The 17,646-nt window shown below is 37.4% G+C and overlaps 1 protein-coding gene across 25 annotated transcripts in view; it reads left to right on the plus strand.

Annotated features, from left to right (window-relative positions):
• The window catches only part of ABI1 (abl interactor 1), a 152,212-nt gene that overhangs the window by 67,699 nt on the left and 66,867 nt on the right, over positions 1–17,646 (plus strand). Inside the window, exon 1 of one of the 25 annotated variants that reach the window (XM_070254764.1) lies at positions 17,048–17,123. The exons of 23 other annotated variants lie outside the window; for them this stretch is intronic. The gene's annotated coding sequence lies outside the window, so the exon portion shown is untranslated. Of the gene's footprint in view, positions 1–17,047; positions 17,124–17,646 lie in introns of those variants that run through there. One more of the 25 variants, XM_023632059.2, reaches the window with a different exon arrangement.

Here is a 17,646-nt window from a genome sequence, read left to right on the forward strand (position 1 = left end):
AGAAACAGAATCCTTATCTTGGATTTTCTATCCTCTAGAACTATGAGAAAATAAATTTCTGTTGTTTAAGTCACTCAGTCTGTAGTATGTTGTCATGGCAGCCTGAGCAGAGTAAAACAGCTTATAGTCGGCCCTCCATATCCTTGGATGTGGATTCAGCCAAACATGAATTGAAAGGCCTGTGATGCTTGTGTCTGTACTAAACATGTAAAGACTTTTTTTGCTTGTTGTGATTCCCTAAATGATACAGTATAACAGCTATTTACATTGTATTAAGAATTATAAGTAATCTGGAGATGATTTAAAGTATATGGGAGGATCTGTGTAGGTTATATGAAAATATTATGCCATTTTATATAAGGAACTTGAGCATTCTACGATTTGATATCCGATGGGGGTCCTGAAACCAATCCCCTGTGGATATGGAGGGATGACTTTAATTGCCTCGTGGGCAGGGCAAACTAGACTGATTTCTCAGATTAACATTTTAATGAGTAACACAGTCAGCTGTAAATTAGTGGACTGGTTTAGAAAATAGCCTTGGTAATTTGGGAGTTACCCTAATAGATTTTTTGTCTATATGACTAGGAGTATTACTATAAATTGTTACTTTCAAGTTTAACCAAGACCCTTTTTTTGAAACTTACTCTTCCCCTCCCCTGTATAAAAGTTAACTATTTAGGATGCGTTTGGTGATAAAGTTAGGCTTAAACAGTAAGGAACATTTATTATTTTATATCACAAGAAATTCCAAGTTAAGATTGTCCCAGGGTTGGTTAATTCTTTATCTCAGTGTCATCAAGGATTCAAATTCTTTCTGTTTTCCCCCTCATGCTTAGTGGGGTGATAGTGAGGTATTATTAGCCTTATTCTCAGTCTCCTGATACCTGCAAGATGGTTGCAGTAAAAATGTTTCATGGCTATTGTAGAACATTTGGAGATGTCACAAAAGGATAAGGATAAAAACACAAATGATTTATAATCCAACTGTTAACATGCTGATATATCTCCTTTCATTTTCTAGTGAGTTAGTTTGTATCAGTATTAATTATACCAAACAAAATTTGATCACATTATATACAGATGTATATTCTGGGTTTTTTTCCATTAAGATTATATCCTTAGAATTCTCTTAGTAAAAATAATCATTTTTTTTCCTGATTATTGAAGTAATATTACGATCATTGAAAAAATTGGATACAGAAAAATATAAGGAATATTAAAAACTACCCATATCTCACCACCCAGAGATATTATCCCTAATATATTCATATATTTTCTTTTAGACATTTTCTGTTTGTATGTGTACACATTTCTTTAAAGAATACGTAATCATTTTATAACCTGCTTTTCTTACTGGATATTTTATATACCTTCCCTTGTGGTTCATGCTCCTTCTTCTTTGCTTCTTCACTCTCAGCCCACACCTATAGCCTCATGAGGAGTTCCAGTTGACCGAGGAGAAAAAACTTAGTTTACATATAATTCTACATCCTATGCTGGTACCACCTGAAGATGGATATCCGTAGCACTGTGGCCACACTCAGTGGTGACCCAGAAGGGCCGTGGTGAATGGAAATTCTCCCAGTGGGTGGAACTTTGAGCAGCGCACCTGGTTGTTCATTTTGCCTGGAAAGAGAGATGGTTAGAGATGTGGATCCACTCTTTCATGGCAGTAGCTAATAGTTTGGCTAATTCATTGTGGACTTGGAAGGAACATAATTAGGAATATGGGGAATGGATGTGTAGATATGCTTCTGAATAGACACAGAGTAATATTTGTGTTCATTGCGCATGCCCATCAAAGAGCAATCTTAGCAGGGAAGGATCTTAATAACCAGGTGGACAAGACATCACTTCTGGATTTCAACCTCTTTTCCCATCCACCTGTATCCTTGCCCAGTGGGCTCATGAAAAAGACGCCATGGGAGCAGGCGTGGAGGTTACGCATGTGCTCAGCATCATGGAGACCAGTCTGGCTACCTCTACAGCTGAATGACTGTCTTGCCACTAGCAGAGAGACGATCGTGACCCCTGAGATAGAACCATTCCTCTAGAGGGACCAGCCAGACATCTAGTGGCAGGTGGCTTGCCTTGGACTGCTTCCATGGTAGAAAGGATACCACTTTGTTCTCCCTGATATAATTACTTACTCTGGGTATGGATTTGCCATCCTTCCTTGCGTTATTTCTGCCAAAACTATTTGTGACTTGTAGAATACCTTAATTATCTCTTGATATTTCATATCACATTGCCTCTGACCAAGCAATTCATTTCACAGCAAGTGAAAAGTGGCATTCATGGAATTCCTGGTCTTACCATGTTCCTGATTACCCTGAAGCCGCTGAATTGATAGAATAGTGGAATGTCCTTTTGAAGACTCACTGCACTAGCTGGTGGCAGTTCTTTGCAGTGCTAGGGTAATGGTCTCTAAGATGTGGTCTAGTCTCTGAATCAGCCACCAGTGTGTGGTGGTGTTTCTCTTGTAGCCAGCATTTGTACGTCAGAGAATCAAGGGCTTGAAGTGGAGTGAACTCCTTTTACTGTTACCCCTAATGATCCGCTAGCAAAATTTTTGCTGCTTTTCTCCACAACTCTTGGATATGCTAGTTTAGAGTTCTTAGTTCTAAAGATAGGAACACTTTTATTGAGGAACACAGCATTGATTCTCTTAAACTAAAAGTTGAGCACCTGGCCACTTTGGCCTTCTCATGCCAGTGAAACAGGCAAAGCAGGAGGAGATTACTCTATTGGTTAGGGTGATTGATCCTGACTCTCAAGTGGAAATTGGATTGCTACTACACAATGTCCTATGATAAAAGTTAAACGAAAACTAAAACAGCCCAATACAGGCAGGGCTGCTAATAGCAGAGAAGGTTTGAGTCAACCCACCAGGCAAGGAACAATACCCTGATGAGATGATTGCTGAGGACAAATGGAATATGTGATGGATAGTAGGAGAAGAAAATTATAAACACCAGCTATGGTGACCTTATGACTAGAGAATGAAAACTCTAGTAGTTATGAATATTTCTTCGGTACCGTAATATTTGCATATATATTAACCAATTCTTTTTCTCTTACTCGCTCCTCCCCCCCAAGTTCTCTTAAGACATGTTAATAGTGGTTAACCTTGTGAAAAAAAATAGTGGTTAACCTTGTATTTTGGTATTTAAGTAACAGGATGTCAGAGGGGAAGTACAACTCAGCTAGCTAGAAAAGGAATAAACATTACTCAAAGAGAAAGTAGACTTTGTATTCTCTTGGGGAGATAGCATCTTTTTAGTTGTTTGAGGGATGGGTCGTATCCTGTTAGACTGAATCCTGATTTTGCTGTTGTCTTTATTCAAGAGTTCATAAGTAAAGAGGGGTGTATGTGTACCATATTGACAGAGGGTACTTGGTCGTTTGCCCTATGTCATTTGACTTAAGCTGGAACTTTGTGTCTCCTCGTTCCGTAGTATGGTTCCATCTTTGCATGGTTGTGGGCTAGAATTGCACAAAAGAGAATTTGTGTAAGCAGCACTCACTAACCTCTGAAAGTTTTTGTGGTTAGATGAAGTGAGAGATGCAAAGGTTGGTTTCAGTGTGACCTTGGTCTCCTTTGCTTTGCATCCAACTGTTTTTCCTGGTTGCTGACAATTTGGTCAACAGCAGCCTCAGGACCACTCACCTGGTGGGAGACCTACAGAGGCACAGCTTCCCAGATCTCCCCATGAGACTTTCCTTTGCAGTCCCATTTCTTTTAATTCCTCTGTTTCCTTGTTGACTTTCTGTCTGGATGATCCATCCGTTGATGTGAGTGGAGCGTTGAGGTCCCCTACTATTATTGTTTTGTTGTTAATGTCTCCTTTTAGATTTGCTAATAGTTGCTTTATGTACTTTGGTGCTCCTGTGTTGCGTGCATAGATATTTATAAGCGTTATGTCTTCTTGGTGGAATGTCCCTTTTATCATTATATACTGCCTCTCTTTGTCTTTCTTTACCTGTTTTATCTTGAAGTCTACTTTGTCTGATATAAGTATGGCAACACCTGCTGTCTTTTGTTTGCCATTAGCTTGGAGTATTGTCTTCCATCCCTTCACTTTGAGGCTTTGTTTGTTGTTGGAGCTGAGATGTGTTTCCTGGAGGCAGCATATTGTTGGGTCATGTTTTTTAATTCATTGCTCCACTCTGTGTCTGTTGATTGGAGAATTCAATCTATTTACATTTAGAGTGATTATTGATATATAAGGGCCTAATGCTGCCATTTTATCAGTCATTATCCAGTTCTCCATTTCCTTTGTTTCTCGTCCTGTGTATTTCGGACTACCAATTTGGTTAAGTAGTTTTCTGTGCTGCTTTTCTTAGTTTTCTCTTTATTTATTATTTGTATCTCTGTTCTACTTATTTGTTTAGTGGTCACCATGAGGTTTGTATGAAAAATCTCATAGATGAGAGAGACTGTTTTCTGATAACCTCTTGTTTCCTTAGACAAAGCTGATTCAGTCCCTTTCCTCTTCCCCTCCTAAGTTGTTTTTGTCATATCTTATTCCATCTTGTGTTGTGAGTTGATGGTTAAAATGACAAGATTATATTTGTTTATGGTATTTTCCTTCCCTTTATCTTTAATGTTATACGTGAGTGTTTGCTAACCTGTTCTGATGGACAGCTGTAATTTTCTGATTTTGTCTACCTATTTATCTACTTACTCAGGGCTTTGTAACCCGTTTCTTCTTTTTTTTTTCCAGGTATGAGGGCTTTCTTGAGGATTGCTTGTAGGAGGAGTCTTGTGATGAACTCCCTTAGCTTTTGTTTATCTGGGAACGTTTTTATGTCTCCATTGTATCTGAAGGATATTATCACTGGGTAGAGTATTCTTGGCTGAAAGTTTTTGTCTTTCAAAGATTTGAATAGATCATTCCATTCTCTCCTAGCCAGTAAAGTTTCTGCTGAGAAATCAGCTGAAAGTCTGATAGGGGTTCCTTTGTAAGTTATTTTTTTCTGCCTTGCTGCCCTTAATATTTTTCTTTATTATTGACTTTTGCCAGCTTCACTACTTTATGCCTTGCAGTAGGTCTTTTTACATTGATATAGTTAGATTTGTTGGCCTTTTTCACTTGCATTTCCATCTCCTTCCCCAGGTTTGGGAAATTCTCTGCTATTATTTCTTTGAACAAGCTTTCTGCTCCATTCTCCTTCTCTTCTCCCTCTGGAATACCTATAATCCTTATGTTGCATTTCCTGATTGAGTCAGGTATTTCTTGGAGAATTTCTTCATTTCTTTTTTAGTCTTAGTTCTCCTCCTCCATCTGAACCATTTCTATGTTTCTGTCCTCAATAGTGCTGATTCAGTCCTCCATAATATCAGCTCTATTTTTCAGAGAATCCATATTCTTTATCTCATCCATTGTGTTTTTCATCTCCAGTTTTTCTGATTGGTTCTTTATAGTTTCAATCTCTTTTATGAAGAAGGTCCTGAATTCATTGAACTGTCTGCATGTTCTTGTAATTCATTGATTTTTTTTTTATGATAGCTATTTTTAATTCTGTGTCATTTAGATTATAGATTTCTGTGCCTTCAGGATTGATTTCTGGGTACTTGTCATTTTCCTTCTGGTCTGGGGATTTAATATCTTTTTTTTTCATGCTTCTACATGGCGTGGCTTTGTGTTTCCTCATCGTGGTAGTGTTTGATTGCTGCTTCCACCTGTCGCCACGAGGCAGGGTTCAAGAGCTGCGTATTCCGAGCCTGCTGCAATCTGCGGCACAGCTCCCAGGTACTGAACTGGGGCACTGGGTTGGGGGGAGGGGCGCTTTCTTCCTCCTGTGTCATCTTGGGGGCTTCTCACTCTGCCGTCGCTATCTACTCTCCTGGGGTGTTAGCTTGATGAAGACACCCCCATGATAGCTAGTCACTTTTGTGTGAAACTTTCCCCTGGGCTGTGAGGGACCTCAGAGATTGATAGTGTTCCCATGGAGGGCTGCTGCCCCCTCCCCACTTTGCTCTTGGATTTGCATGCAGTCGCTGGGTCGCTGCCGTTTGGCAAGGAAGAGAAGCTTTCTCTTACTTCGTTCCACTTTCTTGAGGAGGCTCCAGCACCTCCACCTTTTGATGTATGGCTTTGTGGGGATCTCAGACATCTTTTGTGTTGTGTGGATGTCCTTTGTTGGAGTATGAATGTCCTTTTTGCTGTGTCTTAGACAGGAGAGTTTACAGGGAGAGCTCACTCTACCATGATGCTCATGTCACAAGCTGCAGTCCCATTTCTGCAGCTGGATGTTTTTGGCTTCTTAGATTGACTGACTGATGACTCTCTGATCCTTCCTTCCCTCTTGGACCTTCACAGCTTTCTCAGCTGTTCCTATAATTGTGTAAGGTAAAATTCTATAAGAAATTTCTTATTTTGAAACTCATACTGGTTCTGCTTCCTATTTTGAGTCCTGACTTAATGCACTTTGCTTGTGGGTAAATAATCTGTATCACTTTTATTGACTACATGGTATTCCAATATATGAATTTTTTTTATCAGCTGTCTTTTGCCATTTAGAATTTTTTCTAGTTTTTTCTTCCTGTTGTAAACAAAGGTATTGTGGACATCCTTGAACATACAGGTTTCTTTGCACTTGGTCTTTTATTTCTTTTGGGTAAATTTCTAGAAGTGAAGCATATATATGCATTTTAAAGAACTGTGATAAATATTGTCTAAATTGCACTTTCCAGCAGTATGTGAAAGTGCTTGCTCAAGGTACACTCTTGATCATCATTGCTCTTTCAATTCAATTTAAGGAGAAATTAGATTATATGAGAGGATAATTAGTTAAAATGGAAGGAGTTAATGGAAGGAAGGAAGTGTCTTGTACTAAGTATGAGATATATTCTGTCAGTAATATTTAAACGTAATTAATTTTGTGTTTAAATGTAGTTGCTCTTTCTAAAACTTCAGTTATTACAGGTTTTGCATTAAGCCTGTTTTTAGAAATATAAGTTTTGCAGTATGGTAAGGGATGGTAAAGGAATTAGTCTGGGATAAGTGTCATTGACTTAGGCTAGAATTATGGTAAAACTTAAAATTTCAGAATCTAGGCCTCTAGTTCTTAGAAATGCCCTGGGGATATAAATTGACTTGTAAAGGTTTAAAAACATATTTTACATAAGGGTTGAACTTGGAATTTTATGTAATAAGTATACTAGCTGTTTATTGTTCTGTGTTAGCTCTTCAGTTAAAGAAGAGAATGTGCCACCACTGCCATTCCAGTCCATGAAAATTGTGTGTCACAATAGGCAGCAGGGGCTTCCCCTAGATTTCGCTGGGAATGGAAGGGCTCATAGGTCTGTTAGCAGTTGCTTAAGTGGGAGGTGGTAGGGAGGAGCTGTGCTAAAGGCTTATGATGACTAGGTTTCAGCCTGAACTGTTAATGCAAAAATTTATTCTTTTTGCTGAATATTTGCTGTAACCTGGAGAGTTTCTTTTTATTTAGTTCTCAATTTTATTGGAATGGGAATTGTGTTGGAGAAAATTAGATCCTTTCAGTGTTAGCTGTATTGAGTATATGGATACAGTAATCCCCATGACTCCATGCTTAACAGGTTTATTTGTCAGTAGTGAACCACTGTTTGGCTGGTGTGCTCTCTTTTTTTCCTAATCCTCTCATCCCTCTCCACAAAGTGATTATTTCCTCCTGGAAAGTTTCTCAGGTCTCAAACCAAACAAACCCTTAGGTTGGCCTTCAGCAAAGTAGATGTTTTGTTTTATGTACTTTATGGTATAGAAAACTCTTCCTATTACAGGTATGAAAACTTGAAGTTTTAAATCCTTCCCATTAGCACAAATGTCTTTTTTTTAAAAGAAGACCCTTAAACCAAGGAGTGTTCCTTATATGCTGTATTTTATCAGTTCTAAGAAAGTTCCTTGTCACCTCCCACATTTTAAACATTTCTGAAATTGGGATACATTTTGCAATTAATGATGTCCTTTAAAAGCTGTCAGCCAGGCAGCAGTTGTCATCGTTAGTACTTGTGCACAATTGGTTGTTTCTGCTGGTGCCTTACCTGGATTATTGCAACCTGTCAGCAAACCTTTTAAGAACTATTTGAGGAAAGAATAAAGTCCTGAGTCCTGGGTTTTGTTATTAAAGCGTTTTTTTGGCACCATCTGGTAAGATTAAGATAGCACTGGCACCAGAATTTGCAGAAGTGGTGTCAGAGCTTTGAAGGAGATCCTAGAAATAGTGGTGGAGTGTAGTTTTAAAAGATGTATCACCTGCAGTGGGAAGTTCACCCCATCTCCTGTGTAGTATTCTTGCCACTCTGTTTAATCTGAATCTAATCCTGAGGAACCAATCAGACAAATCCAGATTGTAGGACTTTCTATGAGACAACTGGCCTGGATTTTAAAAATAATGTCTATGTTTTGAAAGGAAAAAAGGTCAGGTTTGGTTGGGGGTGTTCTAGATTTAAGGAAACTAAATAGACGTGATTGTCAACAACTGTGAGCAATCTTTGGCTCTTGGGTCATACAAAATAAAAGATATAAAGGACATTTTTGGAAGTTGGGTAAATTTGAATATGAACTCTGTAGCAGGTACTATTCTTTATGATTAAGAGTAACAAAGTTCAACATCTAAATAAATCTGAAAAAGCATTTTGTATAAGTATAGAATAAAAATTCTTCATAAAAAAGTGTTTTGACACAATTGGGTTGGTGGGTTTTTTCCTAAGTGTTACATAAAAATGCTGCTGGTTTTAACAGTAGCGAGTTTGTTGGAGTCATTGAAATATGGTATCTTTTTGTAGATTTAGATTGTTTTTTAATGGATTGTGAGTGAAATGCTCCTATTATATGTATAATTGGGAAAACCTTATTTAAACATTTAAACTGTTCTGTGGGAAAAATACTGACTTTGGAAAAATTTCTGGGAGGTTTGGATTAGAGATAGGTTAAAAGTTATTAAAAAGATACGATGTAGTGACAGTTCTAGAAAGAGTGGGAGGAAAGTAAAGACAGAGAAGCAAAATGGTGGAAAACTTTGTTTTTTTAAAAAAATGTACATAGAACTCCAATTATGTTACTTAAGCAGAGTGATTAAACCACTTGTAGTTAGGACAGAGAGAAATTGTTGTTCCTCAAATAAAGCAAATTATTTTCACGTCCTCTTGGCAGACTTTAAGAAAGGGGTCAAAGTGAGTAAGAAAGAGAACATTTTAAGTTGTACTGTTATTCCGAAATGTTAATGTACAGGCCAGTGCTATAGGATATGTGCTAGACATAGGCTCTGTTTTCTATATAGGACATCTTTCAATATAATAGGGCTCTAACTTAGAAATGGTACTCTTAAAGTTAGCTTATAGGTTAGTGTTTGGAACTTAATTATATAGTTAAAATGTTACAGTGAAGAGTTGGAAGAAAATCATTAGTTTTATTAAATTTGTAAAATGAATAGATAAGTACTTGTAATAACAGTGCTAGAGTTTGAGAGAAACAGATTTCAGGTAGAGCTAGAGCAAAATGACACTATCCATGTTTTGGTATTCATTTCATATGATAAAATATCTATATTAAAATGGATATTTTAAAGATATTTTCTAAGAAAAGGATTCTGAGTTCATTAAAAAATCAGTGAAACTTAATTTTTAATGTATTTTAGATATAAAACTTTGTAAGCATTATGAAACCAAGTAAAATAGGAATTTGTAAAACTAAATATGACACTTACTGAAGTTAAAAGACAGATACATGAGGTTATCTATTGTTCTTTCTACTTTTGTATATATTAGACTCTATACTAATTAGGGGAACAGTAGGAGATATTTATAATTAGTTGTACATGTTTTCCTCTGAATTCCTACAACTACTAAATAATACCATCTCGTTTGATCATTTAGAGGAAGTTGGATTTGAATTGTTTTTTTTTTTTTTACAGGGGAAGATTCACCGTAAGCTAAGATCTGTTGCCAGTCTTCTTCCCACAAGCCCCAGTACATAGTTGTGTATAGTTGTAAATTCTTCTGGTTCTTCTATGTGAGCGGCTGCCACAGCATGGCTACTACTGATAGACAAGTGATATGGTTCTGCACCTGGGAACCAAACCCAGGCCGCTGAAGCAGAGCACGCCAAACTTTAACCACTAGGCCATCAGGGCTGGCTCCAAACTTGTTTTTTAATAGGGCGTGAAACATTGGTGCCCTGATTAAGAATAAAGTAGTAATAATATTAGAGGAATTAAAACGAGGAGAGTAGGCAACTAACAGGTACTACCATAATCATTAAGCTTTTGAAAACTGTTGCTTTGAAAAAGATGATAGGAAAGAGTAGCACATAGGGAAATATTCATGGTACATTGTTAGATGAAAAAAGAGGATATGTAACTATATGGTATGATATCCATGTTTTCATTTCTGTATACATACATGTACTGGAGAAACTTGAAGAAAATACACTGAAATGTTAACATGGCCTATTTGAATGGTATGACCATGATACATTTTTTTATTTGCCTTTATATTTTTCCCTTTTTCTGTCAAAAAATGGGCGAAAATTTAAAAACCATAGCGTATTTGTTTTCATTTAGAATGCATTGCATTTTTTGTTTCGAGGAAGATTAGCCCTGAGCTAACTACTGCCAGTCCTCCTCTTTTTGCTGAGGAAGCCTGGCCCTGAGCTAACATCGTCCCCATCTTCCTCTACTTTATATGTGGGACGCCTACCACAGCATGGTGTGCCAAGCAGTGCCATGTCACACCCGGGATCCGAACCGGCGAACCCCAGGCTGCCGAGAAGCAGAACGTGCGAACTTAACTGCTGCGCCGGCCCCTGGAATGCATTGCTTTTTAAGCATAGTCATGACACAGATGTTCTCTCTCTCTTTTTGGGAGTTCAAGTATTTACATGTAATAAAGAGAGGAAGAAAGATTTTTCCTGAGGTTATAGGTAAAGGCTGAGAGAATGAGGGAGAGGAAATGTGGTTAAAGATAAAGGTATGAGAGAGATTGCTTATGGCTAGTAATTTCTCCTCTGGGCAGTGAAAGAAGAGATTTCTCTCCTGTGTAGTCATCTTGAGGGTCAAGAGAAGGACTTTAATTAGAGTAGATATTACTTGGAAAGGTTCTTTACTCCAGCTAGCAGATCCTGACTCAGTATAGCTTGGTTTCCATAGGTAGATTAAGGGAGGAAGAAGAGAACTAGTTTTATGTATGGGGTGTTTGTGTTCAGAAAGTTCAGTTATCTAAGGAATTTCCTGTTTAGTTCTTGGCTACGTTGTTTGAGTTTAGCTCTTTTAAGTAATTAGCTTTTTATTTTAAAGCTGGATATGTTTATTTCCATTTTAAGCAAACTTCATCAAGGGCGTAAGACAGGGATGGGGCAAATGGGTTTCATATCACATGTAAACTCCTAGAGTAATTAGTTAAGAGTATTTAGACTTTGCAGGGAAGACTTCTCTAATTGATTAATAATGTCTATTTTACTCCTTGGAGAAATGCTGGCTGTTGGTGGTCTAGTTTATAATCCATTTTGTATGATGCCTGGAACATACTAAGGCTGTTTGGTTGTTATACGGTAAAAGCGTCAAAGAATGAGAGAGACCAGCTATTGGATACTAAACTTATAAACCTGAAATAAGTGACGACCACAGTTCTTGTGCAGGTTGAAACGCATGGTCTGTAGAGGAGATTGTCTGTGGCTAGGAACTGAACTCTCCAGTAGGGTAGCCACAGTCCACACAGGCTGTTGAGCACTTTAAAATGTGGCTAGTTTGACTGAGAAAATGAATTTTTAAATTTTAATTAATTTTAATTTTTTAAAATTTAACTTTAAAAGGGAAGCATTGTATTATTTTCTGTTAACTTTATTTTCTTGATAGGACTACATTTTACTTTATTGCGTTGGAAGTGCTTGGGAGGTTTTTATGTCTAGGCTTGGAAGTGGCACCCATTTCTACTATCATTCCACTGACAATGCTTAATTATATGGCCATGCTATCCAGGATGCTGGGAAATAAATTGTAATTCTATGTCCTGGAGGAAAGGAGAATATATTTTAGCACAGGACTGACAGTCTCCCTCGAGAACGGAAAAAAAAGTGTGCAACCTGTACAGTGAAAACAAACAAACAGGCAGGTGAAACTCCAGAATACAGTGGATGACTGAAAATAACCCAAGTCTCACTCAAGATTACATCTGCCTGGTTTGGTAAACTAAGACTAGAAGTACTTCCTTAATCTCCTAAAGGTCATCTGCAGAAAAACCTGCATTCGATGTTTTAATGATAAGAGACTGAATGTTTTCTTTCTAAGGCTGGGAATGCTTACTTCTATTCAACAGTGTACTGGAGTATCTAGTCAGTGCAGTAGAGCAAGAAAAAGAAACAGAAGACATACAGATTGGAAAGGAAGACGTAAAATTGTCTTTATTCACAAGCAACATGATTATGTAGAGTAACCTAAGGAGTCTACAAAAAGCAACTATAATAAGTGAATTTAGCAGTGTTGTGGGATTACAAGTTCAGTACTCAAAAATCAATTGTGTTTCTATTATCTTGCAATGAATAATTGACAGTTGAAATTATAAAAACAATACCCTGCATGATAGCATCAAAAAGTGTGAAATGGTGGGGCTAGCCTGGTGGTGTAGAAGTTAAGTTTACATGCTCTGCTTTGGCAGCCCAGGGTTTGCGGGTTTGGATTCCAGCCACGGACCTACACACCGCTCATCAAGCCATGCTGTGGTGGTGTCCCAAATACAAAATAGAGGAAGATTGGCACAGATGTTAGTGCAGGGACAAACTTCCTCAAGCAAAAAGAGAAGGATTGATGACACATGTTAGCTCAGGGCCAATCTTCCTCACCGCCCCCCCAAAAAAGTATGAAACACTTAGGGATAAATTTAATAAAATGTCTGCAACTAGTGCACAGAAACTAAAAAACTTTGCTGAGAGAATTTAAAGAAGACCTAAATAATAGGAGAGAGATATTGTGTACATGGATTGGAAGATCCAGTATTGTTAAGATGGCAGTTTTCCCCAAATTGATCTATAGGTTCAATACAATCCCAGTTAAAATTTCAGGAGGCTCCTTTGTGGAAATTGACATGCTGATTCTAAAATTTTTATGAAGGTGCAAAAGACAGAATATCCAAAACAATCTTGAAAAAGAAAAATAAATTTGGGGGGCTTACAGTACCTAATTTCAAGACTTACAGGAGCTATAGTAATCAGTACAGTATAGTACTAGATGAAGATCAACAGATTTATCAGTGGAACCCTAAAGAGAGCCCAGAAATGGACTCACACCTATGCAGTCAGTTGATTTTTTCTGAGTAAAATGCCAAAACAATTAATTGAAGAAGGAGTAATTTTTTCAACAAATGATGCTAGAACAGTTGGATATCTATATGCAAGAAAAGAATTTTGACCATCCCTGACTCACTATATGCAAAAGGTTAACAGGAACTAGGTCATAGATCTACATGTAAGAGCAAAAATTACAAAACTTTTAGAAGAAAACATGAGAGAAAATCTTAGTCACCTTGGGTTTACCAAAGATTTTTTTTAAATAGGACACGAAAGTCATGAAATATAAAATAAAAAATTGGTAAATTGGACTTCATCAAAATAACATTGTCTCTTCAAAAGACTGTTAAAATAATGTAGAGGTAAGCTACAGATTGGGAGAAATATTTGCAAAACGTTACTGACAAAAGACTTGTATTCAGAATATACGTTTAAGGAACTAAATAATAAGAAGGCAAACAACCCAGTTAAAAAATGGGCAAAAGATTTGAACAGACACTTTATCAAAGAAGAAATGGATGGTACATAAACACTTGAATAGATGCCCAACATCATGATTTGGTAGGGAAATGGAAATTAAAATCACAATGAGATAGGACTATGTACCTACTTGAATGGTAAAATTAAAAAGACTGACCATACCAACTGTTGGCAAGGTTGTGGAGAAACTAGAACTCGCATACATTTCTGGTGGGAATACCAAATAATACCACTACTTTGGAAAATAGTTTGGCAGTTTCTATAACGTTAAACATACACTTAACTTACCACAGACTCAGCAGTTCTACTCTTAGATGTTTGTGTAGGTATTAACCAAGAGAAATGAAAACTTATGTCTACACAGGACTTGTACTCAGATATTCATAGCAGCTTTATTCATCGTGGCCCAAACTGGAAACAACGCAAATGTCTACAGCTGATGAGTGGATTAGCAAATTGTGGGAAATCCACACAGTGGAATACTACTTAACAAGGATGAATTTCAAGAGCAATATGCTAAGTGACAGAAGCCAGGCACAAAAGACTATGTGCTTTTGATGCCATTTATTTGAAACTCTAGAAAAGGCCAAACCTGCAGTGACAGAAAGGAAATCACTGATTTCCAGGGTCCAGAGGATGGGGAGGGAGCTGACTGTAAAGGGCATGAGGGAAATCTTCTTCCTTTCTTCTTCTTTTTTTTTTACTGAGTTCATAATAGTTTACATCAATGTGAGATTTCAGTTGTACATTATTTCTTGACTGTCACCACATAAGTGCTCTCCTTCAACCCCTGTGCCCACCCCCAACCCCCATTCCCCTGAACTGTTTTCTTAGTCCATGTATTTGTTTATATTCCACATATGAGTGAAATCATCTGGTGTTTGTCTTTCTCAGACTGGCTTATTTTGCTTAGCATAATTCCCTCTAGGTCCTTCCATGTTACTGCAAATGGGATGAATTCATCTTTTTTGTGGCTGAGTAGTATTCCATGGTATATATATTTATATACCACATCTTCTTAATTCAATCATCAGTCAGTGGGCACTTGGATTGCTTCCATGTCTTGGCTATTGTGAATAGTGCTACAGTGAACATAGGGGTGCATATGTTACTTTGGATTGTTGATTTCAAATCGTTTGGGTAGATTCCCAGTAGTGGGATAGGTGGCTCATATGATAGTTCTATTTTTAGTTTTTTGAGGAATCTCCATACTGTTTTTCATAGTGGCTGCACCAGTTTGCATTCCTACCAGCAGTGTGTGAGGGTTCCCTTCTCTCCACACCCTCTCCAACATTTTCTATTTTTAGTCTTAGTGATTATAGCCATTTTAACAGGCGTGAGGAGGTATCTTAGTGTAGTTTTGATTTACATTTCCCTGATGATTAGCAATGTTGAACATCTTTTAATGTGTTTATTGGCCATCTGTATATCTTCTATGGAAAAATGTTCATCTCCTCTGCCAATTTTTTGATTGGATTGTTTGGTTTTTTTATTGTTCAGTTGTGTGAATTCCTTATATGTTATGGAGATTAACCCCTTGTCAGATATATGATTTGCAAATATTTTGTCCCAGTCGGTGGGTTCTCTCTGTTTTGTGATTCTAATTTCTTTTGCTTTGATGAGGGAAATGTTCTTTATTGTGATTATGATCTTGGTTACACTACTGTATACATTTGTCAAAACACATTGAATTGTATACTTTTTAAAATTTTATTGTATGTATTTCATACTTTAATAAAGCTGACACCCCTTCCTTCCCTCTCCCCTGTCAATAAGACGATCCCTAGCATCCTCCAGAACTGGCCAGTGACTTTTTTGTTTGTTTTTTTATTTTTTAATGTTGTTATGAGCTCTTAACATTTAAGCATTTTCTGTGTTTTGTTTTGTGTAGTTGTTATCCTCATTGATGTTTGCATTCTCCCATCTTGGGCCTGTGGCAGCTTATTCCAGTTGATTCCTGAGTCCTTTTGACCTGACCCTAGAGTGGTCTTTCGTGGCTTCCATTTGCTTTCTGATGTACATGTTCCAAATGGATCTTGTACATTTCCTATCCTAGACCTATTGCCTGGACCTAGGAGTCCTGGTTCCCCGAAGTCACAAGTGAGGTAGAGGTCACAGTCTGGATAATAAGTGGTGCTTTCATGGCTGCTAGACAGTCATTATTTTTAGGCCTTTTCTTTTTTTCCTCCTCCCTGCCACCTTTACTGAGGTATAATTGACAAGTAAAATTATAATATATTTAAAGTGTACATCTTGATGATTTGATATACGTATACATTGTGAAAGGATTCCTCCCATCTAATTAACACTTCTATCACTTCACATTTTGAAAAAAATTTTTTCCTACTCTCTTAGCAAATTTCAGTTGTACAATCCAGTGTTACCAACTATAGTCACATGTTTTACATTTAGGCCTTTTCATTGGACAGAGCTAGGATATTGATGTATATATGATATGATAAGATGCATCTTGGGTTCAAACTGATGCTTTCAGCTTAAATCCAGAACTATAGGTTTTTTCCTTAACCTCATTCTTCTTACATCAGAATCTCTTTTGAACCCTGCCAAAAATCTCAGTTCTCAATGACATAAATGTAATTAATAGCTTGCTTTATCCCACACTACACAAACAGCAGTCTCAGGATAATAACTACAGAACTACTGTTAGCAATAAAGTGATTGAAAACAGTTTGGGTTTTTTTCTCTTTCAGTTGTTTTTGTCCTAAGGGTAAATGCCACTAAGAATGTACAATCAAATTACTGTGCTTTGAAGTCACTTTTAGACTATTTCCTCTCTCGTTAAGCCACTAATTGGATGTACAGTTAGGCTCATTTGATTAATTTTGCATTTAATTTTGGGGAATTGCCTTTTCAAGTTTAATTTTGTTTCATAATTTGTAAAGTATTTACATAGTTGCGTAAACAAATCTACAAAACAATCTACATTCACAATTTTGTGCAGCCACTACCTCCATCTAGTTCCAAAACATTTTTAAATGTTTTAAGAATTCTATCCATGTTGCCCTCTAACCTGTTTACTCCTGTCCCCATGCGAAATTATTTTTTTTAAATGTTATGGTTGTTTCTTCTTAAAAATTATAAGCATTTCCTTGTTTCTTAGTTAAATAGTAACATACTGTAAACATTTTTTTCCATTTTTCTAGCAATTCTTGGCCTTTTGCTTCACGTTTAGATTGTATGTGAATGATGTTTACCCTTTATGATATAAGTTGTGTTATGGTGATCATTATGTGTCGTGCCACAGGACCCGCCCTGCCCCAGAGTTTATCACTTGTCTTTTAACTTTGCTCCTCTTTTAACTTTGTTTAACCACCTGACTCTTGAGTTCCTTCAGGAGTTTTGGAACAATGAGGGGTAAGGGATTGGGTCATAGATTCTCAGTCGATTTTGTGGGGCTGAGAGGCTTGGTCATAATGGATAACAGGGAGGTTGGATTTCTGATGCTGATAATGTAAACAGGAAAGTAAGGTGGATTTAGTCCCCGTCACTGTGATTGTTAAATTAACATTTGTTTAGTAGAGCTTCTGGGTGTCAGATGGTGAGCCAAAGTTCAACAAAAGATGGCAAGGGAACGTGAAGTCAAGTTTCTTACTCACAAATCCGAGGAGATACACAAGCATGCCTTGAGGGACCACGTGGGGAGGTCGGTGCAGAGTGCAGGCGCAGAGTGAGCAGCAGGACGTGGGGCGCATGCCTTTATTAAGGCGGAGTGCTTTGAGGTTCCTAGGGTAAGACTGGATAGGTCAATTCAAACCAAAAAGAGCGAGGTTTTCTTTTATAAGCTCCGTGGGGTGGAGTCTTATCTGTTTATCACAAGGAGCGTTGGGGGAGTCATATCAGGAACTTACCTTTACTTGACCCTGCTGGGCTTGCAGGA

The sequence above is a fragment of the Equus caballus genome, chromosome 29 (assembly GCF_041296265.1).
Source record: "Equus caballus isolate H_3958 breed thoroughbred chromosome 29, TB-T2T, whole genome shotgun sequence".
Taxonomy (NCBI): domain Eukaryota; kingdom Metazoa; phylum Chordata; class Mammalia; order Perissodactyla; family Equidae; genus Equus; species Equus caballus.